At 33.1% G+C, this 8,970-nt stretch overlaps 1 long non-coding RNA gene across 1 annotated transcript; it reads left to right on the forward strand.

Moving 5' to 3' along the window:
• The first annotated feature begins 727 nt into the window (after nucleotides 1-727).
• Nucleotides 728-1,472, forward strand: LOC143616589 (uncharacterized). Its single transcript, XR_013150681.1, has 3 exons — nucleotides 728-847; nucleotides 951-1,054; nucleotides 1,350-1,472. It is a non-coding gene; the product is annotated as an uncharacterized LOC143616589 (long non-coding RNA).
• The last annotated feature ends 7,498 nt before the right edge of the window (nucleotides 1,473-8,970 follow it).

An 8,970-nucleotide genomic window follows, 5' to 3' on the forward strand; every position in this document is an offset into this window, starting at 1 on the left:
TCCCTCCCTCCTTCCACCACTGTCTCCTGGTCGCCCTTGTCACCGTCGCATCTCCCTCGACGTTACCGGTTTTTATCAATTATGAACACATAGTCCATATTCGATCGCAAACGTTGTGGGTTAGGTTAATTATTTTTCGTTTCTCCTATGATTGCAGATGAAGATTGTTAAAACCGGGTGTTTGCTCAAAGGTACAAGAAGTACGATGGTAGATCCATATATTTCAGTATGAATTTTGTAACCCTTTATCTCGATTTTTGAGTTATATAGTGATGTATTTGGATTTTTTTTTTAATGTATGTTGTTTTGTGATTATATGTGGGTTCCGGATGTTGTTTTGATTCTTTTTTCTCCAAACAAACGTGAGCCCGTAGATGCATAGGTAAGTATTTACTTGGTTTTGATGCTTTTAGTTTCAGTTTGTTGTATATGTTTATGTAACTATTGATCTGTTTGGTAAGGATTTGTGAAAGATGATGGGATTGTTGAATTGAATGAGGAATTTGTTACTAATTTTAATTTATTGGGCTGGTATTGGTGGTTTTCATCAGTGGGATGTTCATGTATGTCTACATTCTATAGTTTTTTTCATTAATATATGGTTCAATTATTTTAGTGTTTATGTTTGATTAAAGAAATTGTTAAAGGTGTTTGAGGTTTTATTGTTTATGGTTAAAAGCTATTTTTTTTGGGTTGTTTCGGTTCATGACTTCATCAGGCGTTTTGGAAAGTAACCCGAATACTGACTTGTTTGTATGTAGGTTGTTTGGGTTTCAGGTGGAATGGATTGTGTTAAACGGGTCTGGAGTTAACTAGTCGAGTTGCATACTACTTTTAGTACAGAAGGGTATGTTTTACATGTGTTTTAAGTTCTTAAAGTATAAACTTGATGGCAAATGATTCTTCGCAACTTGACGCAATTATGCATATATTTTTTGAACTTCTGACAGAAGAGTGGATAAGGGTTTAGAGAGGTTAAGATGCAATTTGGTAGCAAGAAAGGTTGTGGGTGCTGTGATTCAAGAAGTAACCTCATACCATCTTTTTCAGTTTTGTAAGTATTTCGTTGCAATTGCTAGTTTACATTTTTAGGTTATACATTTTAGTTTTCTTATGCCAAATGATTTTTTTTTCATTTTTAATAAGCATTTATTGTTCATGTGTATGCATATATGCATTTATTATGTTGCTTAGCATTACAAACATGACTAGTCTGACTCGAAATGTGATGTATGTATACGTAATATGTATATTTTGACATATAGGTTTGTTTAATTATATATGCATATTAATGTTAATATTATGAACATGACCAGTTAACCCAACATGTTTTTTTATCTTTCATATAGGATGCAATTTAAGACAATTTTACCCAGATGCAAAGTGAAGCAGGTGATTTACCACTTGATGAGATTGGGTGCCTTAGACGTTCGCTTGGTCTACACTATGGTTGGGAACACGATGTTTGGAGAAAGGTGAAAATTCTTCCACCAATGTGGCGTGCGTACCAACAACCAATACCATCACTATGAAACGTCCTGTAAGAACAATTGACACAATTGCACGTTGAGATTGATGAAATAAGTGAATAACGGTAGGCCGAGTCAAGATGACAAAGACGCCGATATGGATGAAGATATAGTGAGTTAGTTATAGTATTTTGATGGGTTGTATTTTGACGGTTTGTATGACTATTAATTAAACTATTTAGTTTAACGTTTTGTAATTTGATAGATTATGGTTCTATTTGTTAAAAAATCTAGAAATTTTCAGCTTAACAATTAGGTTTTAATTGGTAAAAAATCTGGAAAAATTATAAATTAAAAAAAACTGAAAAATTTATAAAATCTATAGACCAAATGTTGTTAAATGTATTTAATAAAAACCCTATGCCGACCATATATCACCAGTAAAGATTTTTTTATTTTTTATTTTACATTTATTTTTAACTAAGAGAAAAAGTTGTCACAAAACATTTTGCGACCACTTGTGGTCTGGAAAGGTATATCTATACTGACCGATTTTTTACCGACCACAAATTTGACTCGTTGCGACCATTTTCTACTGACCACCCTATACTGACCACATGTGGTCGGTAAAACCTATTCCGGCCACATGTGGTCGGTAACGGCGGTATGATCAGAGCAATTTTCTTGTAGTAGGTAGGCACATGTCAAAACATTGTAAAAGTGTCCTAATATGTTTTTATTGAGACGCTTTTTGAGTTGTTAATGGATATATTATGTGACCATAAAATTTGTTTCGTAATCGTATTTAGGATATCAGGACCCTTTTCTTTGTACTAAAGTACCTATAATGTTACATCATAAGGGTTCTATAAATTAATTTTTAAGAACACTTGTATGTGTATCAAAAGATCTGAAGTAGGTAAGCACATGTTAAAACATTGTAAAAGTGTTCTAACATGTTTTTATTGGAACACTTTTTGGGTTGTTAGTTGATATATTATGCGACCGTAAAACTGGTTTCATAATCTTTTTTGGGATATCAGGATGCTTTTTGAGTTCCGAGACTTATTACGACCCCTTTACATGAAACGATTTTCTCGTTGGCCCTATTAAATGAAAGGTCCTATAAAATAGTAATTTAGGACGCTTTTGTGCGTACTAAAAACGATTTTTGTTGTAGTGAAAACTAGAAAACAAGTTCGGTTTACGGTTTAAAGCTATTTACGGTTAAACCGAGGCTAGTCTCTTCAAACCCATAACCATAGAACTTAATAAATATGATGTACAAACTAAAAAGAGCAGAAGTTAAGCATGATTACTATATTTAAACAAGTTATATAAGTATATATATATCAAGCACCACGAAAGTTTTCCATGTAGCCTTGCCTTACGAGGCACGACACTCAACCGACCGAGACCGGAAAAGTGACCACCAAAGGTAACAAGTCGTGTATATTATATATATGTCGTGACATATGCTTCCAGTATTAATTAGGACTAAGTAAACTAAATAAAAATGCAAGACTTGATCAGTTTGACTTTGAAACACAAACATATCAAAAACAAAGAAAAACAACCTTGGAATCACTTGAAATTGAGTGAGGAAATGGTTTATGAGCAGGGATTAATGTGCGAGAGGGCCATATATTTATAGGATAAGCTTAAGTGGCTTAAACAAGAGGTTTAATGGTTAAAAACCGGATTTGTTGGACAATAGAACCAACAAAACAAACATACTTACAGGTCTACTGTCTGGTCACCGTCGAGCCACGCGAGCACACGGTGGCTCCCCCATCGTGTAGCGCGATGGGGGTGGGCTGGTGGATTTTTCAAACTTTCAAAAAGACAGTTTTGGCACCTAAAGTTCGTTTTAAATGTTTTTTACGAGTTTTAAGGACCGAAAAGGATGTTTTCAAGACCCAACAAGTGTAAAACAATATTGTAACATAAAATCTATCATTTTGATTATATCACAAGTTTCGGTTTACAAAACGGGTTGGTTTACATGATAAACGTTTACAAAAACGAATACAAATCGGACCCGAAATTGACGAATGTCACATAAAGGGACTTGTATTCTTGCATTTTTACCCACCTTATTACTTATCATGGGTTGAGTAAAATTAAGGGCTAAATACTTTAACCCAGTTTCAAGCAAACTTATATTTTTAAAGACTATTATTATAATTTCTTTAATATTTACATTTTAAACCTTAAACTTTAAATTGTTTGCATTTCTTATCATTTATTTTATTTAAAGACTTCCTAGACAACCTTTCTAATACAAGACTTCCTTTCTCAAGACTTTGCTCGTTAAACCTCATCCTTCCGGTTACTCGTCATTTTACCGATCAAGTTTATTACTTGAATGTGAGTACTTTTCATACACTGTTTTCCATCTTTCATATTGCATACTTATTCAAACTAAATGTTTTATACTTTGAGTCTTAAGCCACAAAAGTTATTGTATTCTTTAATTAAATAAATGCTCGATTTGATGTTATATGCTTACATGCTTAAATGCTAATGTGTTTACCTCTTTTGGTTGGTTGATTCATAAATCCTAGGCTATTTGGTATTCTCTTATAGCAAGGTGTCGTTAATGTATTCTAATTAACGATTTCACATAAATCCTAGACTATTTGGTATTCTCATATAGCAAGGTGTCGTTAATGTATTCTTATTAACGATTTCATATAAATCCTAGACTATTTGGTATTCTCTTATAGAAAGGTGTTGTTAATGCACTATTATTAACGATTTCATTATCTAAATTGTTGCTATAATTTATTGTTTTGTATACAAGTTGTGGAATTTCCTATTATATGCTTATTGTTCAAAAACTATGAAATTGCTCACCAACCTTTGTGTTGACAAATTCTATTTTATGCAATGTTACAGGTTTGAATTTTGGTTGACTCGAGAACTTGAAGAATAACGTTGTCAAGAATATTAGGATATTAGCAAAACGAACGATATATTATTTGTTACGTTTGAATTCGGTTATTGTATGAACAAGTTATGTGAGGTGTTATGATTTTATGAATTTAAATGAGTTGATTAAATATTGTCACTTTAATAGTGTCTTGTGTTTTGGGCAATCCGTTGCACCCTGGCATGTTCCGCCGCCTTTGGTTGGGGTGTTACAATTTCAGACCTAGATCCGAGCTGAAGGAAGGTTGGATTTTGTGTTTAAGCATCATCGAACAACAAGAAATCCATCTAAGATCATGTGTTGGTCCAGATTTGAACGAAACCGGAACCCTAAAAGGAACGTTTAAGATGTAAATGTTAAGTTTTAAGTGTCAGTTTGCTTTAAGGTTAGTCGAACCTTAGCATGAAATAAAAATGTAAACTTGATCATAAACAAGTTATCCGGTTTGAAATTGGACAAAGTGTTATCGCCCAAATGTCGTTTAATCAGCAAAACGGGCATAATGAAATGAAAGAAAAGTGGTTAGAATGGATAGACATAAAAGTGCCGGATTTGAATCGAGTTCCTAAGAAACTTGATTCCTTTAGAGGAAGAACGAATCGAATCGAACTGAAAAACGAATCGAATAGAAATAGAAAAAAATTGAATCGAATTAAAAGTCGATTCGATTGGTTTGAAAATTCGATCAGAATGAAACTCTATTGGTTTAAACTTAAGTTTTCTAGATGAATTTTTAGTAAAGACTTATTAATGAAAATAAAATTTTTCCAAGTCAGCTTAACCCCAGCCAGGGACTTTGCCCCTTGGACCCTGCTAGGGGTTGCCACCCTTAGAACCCTACTACCAGGGGCGCTACCCCCGAACTCTTGTTCGTTAGGGGTTTCACTTGCTTAGAATGTGAACTAGTTAGGGATAGTTAATTGATACTTATAACTGTTACATAGTTAGCCGTTCACAACTAAGGAGGGGTATTATAGTTAACTCAGAGAGGAAAAGGACACCGGTGAGTTTCTAGCTCAATTTCCTTGTTATGTTTTCGGTGTTGTGTGCATACTTGATGTGTTTAGTTAATACACTTACCTTGAGTGGTAAGTGTATGATATGTGAACGTTTTATCACTTTATGAATGTTATAGAAAAGGATAAGTGTATGTATGAAGGTATATATATATATATATATATATATATAAAGAAATGTATGTATAGTTGTATGGTTATGAGGGTGACAGACTCTACTAATATCTATGAAAGGAGGGTGACATGCCCTAATAATATCTGTGAAAGGAGGGCGACATACCCTAATAATACCTGTGAAAGGAGGATAGTAGACCCTAATAATTATTGTGAGGTTATAGGGCGAAATGCTCTTTAAAACGTATAAGTACTCACGTATGTAAGTTAAAATATGAAAGTATGAAAGCAAGAAATAATGAAAGTATGAAGGTATGAATGAAGGTATGTACTTATGTATGTACGAAAGAAATTTGAGCAAGTTAAGTATGTAATATGTGTCTTTGGACACGTACATGTAATGATGTGAACGTAATGTATGTTGCCTGATTAACTAGAACTCACTCAGTGTAGCTGACTTTTAGTATCCACGCAGGTAAATAGACTAAAGGAGCTGGCTTGAGGAAGGCATATGGTAGGAACTGCATGGCTGACATCTAAAGAAGGAAGACATGATGTTTTATTTATGATGTTTTAAGTTAAGACAATTTGAATGTTTTAAACAAGAATGTTATGTTTCGTAACTTATGGTTGAAATTTATTATTTTCGCGAATGTTTTTATTCACTCTGATATTTGAACTGTGTTTAAGAGTAAATCCAACACTAAAACAGGGCACCGGGACCGAGGCCTTACAATGGAGTTAAGGGGCGTGAATGTATACCCAGTTTCCTTAGTTTATAAAAAAAATATGATCAACAGAACTTGATAGTCAAAAATAATATTTTATTAACATTTAATTTACTTTGTTTGACACTTTATGAAATACCTAACTCTATTTTCAAGATCATAAGATAAATCTTGAAACAAATTCATTCCAACTCTTGAAATTTATAATGAAACTTGATTACTATGATAATCAGAAGAAGAATTCATGAGAAATCTTTTATCATGATGATGTTCTTTTCCAAATACAAAATGTTGATTATTATCAGACTTACATACATGCATATTTACATCCATCCATCCATCCATACATTATATATATGCATGCGTATATACTTACATATATTCATACATACAACCATAAATCTATACATCCATACATAAATAAATGTATGTATGTATGTATGTATATATGTATAGAGGATAAGTATATATAAAGTCTAATTTGACTACGAGCCCTACCTCTTTCATGCATTGTTGATGTATCACAAAATGTACATCTTTATTCATCATAATTAACCCATATTTATAAAAAACCATGCAAATTTGTTGTATTTGGTACTTATTTAAGTTACTTGAGAATTTGCATGCCCGGGCATCCACCTAACAAGAAATGACGAAAAGATGGTGCTTTGTGACAAAAAAATCTGATTATGCCTAGGTGCATGACCATGCACGAACCAAGGCATTCGGCCGTGCACCTTCTCTCAGAAATCCATTTGGACTTTAACTAAAAGCGGTAACTGCAAATTTGGTCGGACGAAAGCGAGACATTGACTTGCTAAATGGGGGCACGACTGTGCACTTCAAGGTGCATGACCATGCACTTTGTCCATACAACTTTATAAACACTCATTGCCTTCATTTTCAAGTGTGGAGCTTTGGATTTTCTCTCTCAACTAAGTGTAGAAATTCAAGGAGATTTCAAGGTAGTTTTGAAGGATTCTAACAACACAAGATACCTCATTCTATTTTCAATATTTACTTGATTTTGGTTTGCATTTCCTTGTTCAAGAACATGTTATAAGCTTATTTTGTGTTTGATTCTAATTGTATTAAACCTTGTGGGCTAAATACTCTTACTATCTAGACAATGTTGAAGTTGTTAGTAATGTGACGTTTAAACTAAGTATGATTTTGGTAATTTGGTGTTCTTTCAAAATTTTGGCAAACTCATGAATTGATTTTTGTAATTTGACGAAACCCGAGTTGTACTTACTTGTTAATTGTTAGATAGGGAATTATGTGCTTTTATGCTTGTGTGACCATTAAACTAGGATTAAATAAATAAAATTTTAACAACTTAAATACAAACCGAATTTTATTTTTAACAAACGTGTACTAATATATGACACGAGATTTTGGACAAAAAACTTCGACTGTGAGTTTCTCTACAAACCCCTCGTTTTTAATGAACAAATGTTTTATAAATGTTTTTTTTGGTGGGGGGGGGGGGGCGGACATATTCCTTTTACTGATTATAAAGTTTTAAAAGCAATTTATTTTACAAACCATGTTAAAAGTGGGATGAGTCAAATTGGTTAAATAACTGTGAACCGAAATAGTAAGGGCACATAAATGTTGGTAGATTTATCGGGGTTACGCCTCCCACTTCCAATCGTGTTGGGTTAAAAGTGCGAATATTTTGAGTTTGGTATGTCTCGTTTTATCAATTTTGATAGTCATATGTTTGTTGTATTCTTTGCTCGTCTACAACAATACGATTTGTTTAAAAGATAAAATACTATGTTTTCATGATAAATTGATTATTGTGGTATAATGGTCGAGAACCCTTATATCATGGGGTAATATATATATATATATATACTATTTTTGTATAATAAAGAGAACTTACCAACATTCATGTTGACAAACGTTTTAATATGCTTTTCGGGTAAGTGATGGCTTCTTGACGAGTGGGAAAGGATGTGGTGCGTATTTGAATATGTGTTAATATGGGAATGTAATAAAACCGTGTGTATGACATGTCTAACTCATGATTGTAATAAACGTTAACTTTTCTAATAAAAGTCAAAGTTTTGATATTTAAATATTATACATTATTATGATTGGCTATCGGCATCTGTCACGAACCGAACGACTTAGTCAAAGTCTTTCGTTGCCTCGATTGAGGTTTTCGGGGTGTGACATAGTGGACATTCATCACATAGGAGAATGTGAAAACTAAAATACCAAGGCTAAACTAAAAATAATATTGATCGAAAATATAAATAAGGCTAAATCAAAGACTCAGACCGTTCTGGAAGAATCTCCGTATCCCCGACAACGGTAAACTTGACGTGTGTGAATATATATTAAAAAATTGAAGAAAAGTTCCACACAAATCGATTTTTACAGTTAGGTTTTCACTTACAACTAAAGCGCACATGATAGGCAAGTGTACCTATCATTTGTAATAAGTGTCTATAACAAGCGAATACCAACCCATGGATACATTGTTCTCTAGTATTAAACCTTTGTAAATGAATAGCCGAACAAATAAATATTGATTTGGTAGCCCAAATCATCCAATGTCTGAACTTTGACGAGTTCACATTCTTACCATTATAGTAATTACCGTTAGTTTTATTCTCAGTTTTCGGAGGCCTCATACCTCTGAATCTCTGATTCAGAGGGCAATCAGCAATCAGGTGTCTTATTTGATTGCATCT

The sequence above is a fragment of the Bidens hawaiensis genome, unplaced genomic scaffold (genome assembly GCF_021521415.1).
Source record: "Bidens hawaiensis isolate Kalapana, Puna unplaced genomic scaffold, B.hawaiensis_p1.1 tig00048272_1, whole genome shotgun sequence".
NCBI lineage: Eukaryota > Viridiplantae > Streptophyta > Magnoliopsida > Asterales > Asteraceae > Bidens > Bidens hawaiensis.